The sequence below is a fragment of the Vicia villosa genome, unplaced genomic scaffold, assembly GCF_029867415.1.
Source record: "Vicia villosa cultivar HV-30 ecotype Madison, WI unplaced genomic scaffold, Vvil1.0 ctg.000926F_1_1, whole genome shotgun sequence".
NCBI lineage: Eukaryota > Viridiplantae > Streptophyta > Magnoliopsida > Fabales > Fabaceae > Vicia > Vicia villosa.
In genome coordinates, this window is record NW_026705416.1 from 690,102 (window position 1) to 693,514 (window position 3,413).

A 3,413-nucleotide genomic window follows, 5' to 3' on the forward strand; every position below is an offset into this window, starting at 1 on the left:
TTGGAGATGTTTTATTGAGAAGATTCCTACAAAAGATTCGCTCTTCCGTAGAGGTATTCTTTCTAATCCTATTGATTCTACTTGTGCTTTTTGTGGAGTCAATCCTGAATCTTGCTATCATTTGTTTATTGGTTGTCATGTGGCCTCTCTTGTGTGGAAGGAGGTGGCCGGGTGGATTAATTTTATTGATACGGGAATGGTTGATCTCATGGATATTTTTATGAGATGGAGTAGGTTTTGTATCCAAAAGAGGGTTTAAAAAGGAAAAGAAGGATGTGTTTGGTTAGCTACGATTTGGTGCTTATGGAGCACAAGGAATGGTATCATTTTTAGAGAGGAAGATTGGAGTGTTTTGGATATCGTTTGGAACATTAAAACGTTGCTTTGGAGGTGGTCGTTCATTGGGAATATTACATATACCAATTGTAATTTTTACGAGTTTTGTAAAAACCCTTTGTTTTATATCTCTTAAATTTCATTTGGTGTGTAATTTTCCTTTCTCCGAGTGTTTTTAGCTCGGCCCTTTGTAATCGAGTTTGAGAATTTTTGTTCTCCTTTAATGAAACTTGCTTACAAAAAAAAATTATGTGAGAATCATTTGTCATAGAATTTTGTGTTACCCTTACACCATGAGGGTTCACTTGTTGTTGCAACATACTTGAAAAACCACTATTGTAGATGTTTTCATATTGGCTGCATTTTGTGGTAAAACATTCCTGTGTCTATTGTGTCTTGACTAAGGTCATGACATGCTGAGTGAAGTGTTATGCAGGTTTTGGTTGTTTGAGCTAATACAGGATTTAGTTGGATGTCATGCTCGATGTCATGACATCACTATTTGACAGCATAAGCTGTTATATTTAGCTGTTATGTTTCCTTATTTATCTCATGCTACATTTTAGGAAACATCATGTTCTGAAAGCTGTCATGCGCTGGCTGAGTTGGATTAGTTGGATTAGTTGAGATTGAGTTTAACAGATGCAGAATATTCAGGAGAATATTATGCAATCCTGTGTGGCGCATATTTTAAGGATTAAAAGTTTCAATCAGAAATCAAAGTGAATGAAGACTTCCTAAATAAGGAGATTATTTAGGAAACAAAAGATTGAAGACTTGTGTTGCAGATTTTTCTGCTGATTTGTAACAACAAATAAAGCTGTGATTGAAGGTCGAAGTCTGGTTGGGAATAGGTTATAAATAGAAGCTTTGTAACCTAAGTTTAGTACCAGCCGTAATTTTAATAATGTAGTTTTTAAGGGTTGAGTCTGTAGAGTGAACCTCCCGGATTGTAGGAAGGTCACCATGTTTTGTGAGGCAATCCGATATTAAGAAAGATGTAATCATTAGGGTTAGTCGTGTAAGTGAACCACCCGGATTGTTGGATGGTCACTGATCTGTGCCTCGAAGCTTGTAGGTAAGAGGTTTATTTTACTCACTCAGAAGCTGTGAAGCAATGAGTGTTGTATTGTTCTTGAAGGAAGCTTTGAAGTAACTCTAAGTTATGTTTGTTTGTGTGATTAGAATGTTGGCAAAAGGCTGTTGATGCACTGGCTGAGTTGTCAACTGCTAGACATCATTGCGATGATTGGGAGTGAGAGTGGTTTCTCATATCTAGGGAGAACCTAGGTAGAAGGGTCATTGGGTAGTGATTAAGTGAGAAGTTGTAAACGGGGGAGTTTAGCTTTAAATTGCTAATGGTAATAGTGGACTTCATCCCTGGCTTGGTAGCCCCCAGAGTAGGTTGGTTGAACCGAACTGCGTGAACAATTCTGTTGTGCTATTATTGCTTTTCTGCACTGTTATTTGTACTCCTACGTTGTTGTTGGAGCGGTAAAGCGGCAAGCAACAAAAGTTTTGGAAATATTTATCCGGGAATTTATCGTGTCCACAGAGATCGGTGCTACTGAACTGCCGTTCGACGGATTCTTAGTTCTTGAGTTTGGGTTAAAATGGGTTTTAAGCAAACAAGTAAAAATATAACATTTGAACATAAACTAAATTCATTCTTGATAGAGAATAGCTTATCTGGCTTGAATCTAAACTACTCCTCACAAACTTAGATTTATCACTCCGCCGTACTCAATCTACAATACTCATCAGAATCACCACATATCCCTCACATCAATGTCCATTTCTGCAACACCGACAGATTTCAACTATATTGCTCTTTCGACGATGTCTCCATCGATCGAACAACACAAAAGCATTAAACTCAAATATTATGTGGATGTTAACCCCAATCCTATGTCTAGAATCAAAAGCTAACAGGTTTTCCCCTAATCAAGATTTGTGATGTCTATTTCTACAACAACACAAATCCATAACATTCAAGCAAAAAGATCAAGAAAACACCCATTAAGATTTGTAAAGCAAATATATTATACAACTAGTACAAAGAGTAACAAACATCCATGGGTTTAGAGTATTTACATACAAACTCACCAAAAGAGAAATACAAAGAGAAGAGAAGAAGAGGAACCAAACATTTCTTGGTTTGTCAACTCCGATCTATGAGAAATTCGACCTCCGATCATCCGATTGCAAGCTCCAATGGTGTTTCCAAGCCAAATCTACCCAAAAATGACCTAGGATGAGTTGGGGTTCAAAAATACCCAAAACATAACCTAAAAAATCTGTTTTTCGCCTATTTATACAATTTTGGATCTGGTACAGCGCGCGTCGCGCGCAGGAGCGCGCATCGCGCCCAACTCGCTGAGTTGAAAAATCAGCTTTTAGTAAAAATGACGTAACTTGAGAACCGTAACTCCGATTTGCGCCCGGTTCGAAGCGTTGGAAAGCTTATTCAATTTCCTATCTAACAATGACAACATATCAACCAAATTGGTGATTTATTATTCTTTGATTTTGAGCTTTATTCGCCGAATGAATTGATTCCGCCGCTCAAAATCGCGCGTTTGAAGCCGTGTCTTCAACACGTTATTGCTCATGCTCCAAATACGCAAGAATACCTACAAAAAGAGTAGAAAACTATCAAAAAGTATAAAAGTGTATGAAAATATATCTATTCACAAAGTATACGTATTTATGCACAAAACGGGGTATTATTCAAACGTTATTAACAAAAAGTATCGATAAGTGCCACTATTTACAATCACAAAATAACTACATTTTGGCACTTAACAACTCTCCCCAACTTGAATTTGTTTGTCCTCAAACAAGGCCAAACACTCAAATCGCAAAAGTAAAAATCCAAAGAATCAAGAATCAACAAGATTTGGAAAAACGAAACAATTGTACGGTTCAAACAAAAACGCACAAACAAAGTAAACACTTACCACAATCCTACAACGAACATGAAAATGAAACGAATCCTAAGTACCAAAATCATACAAAACATTCTAAAACAAAACAAGCTCAATCACGAATCACGCCTAGCAAAAACTCATCGGTAG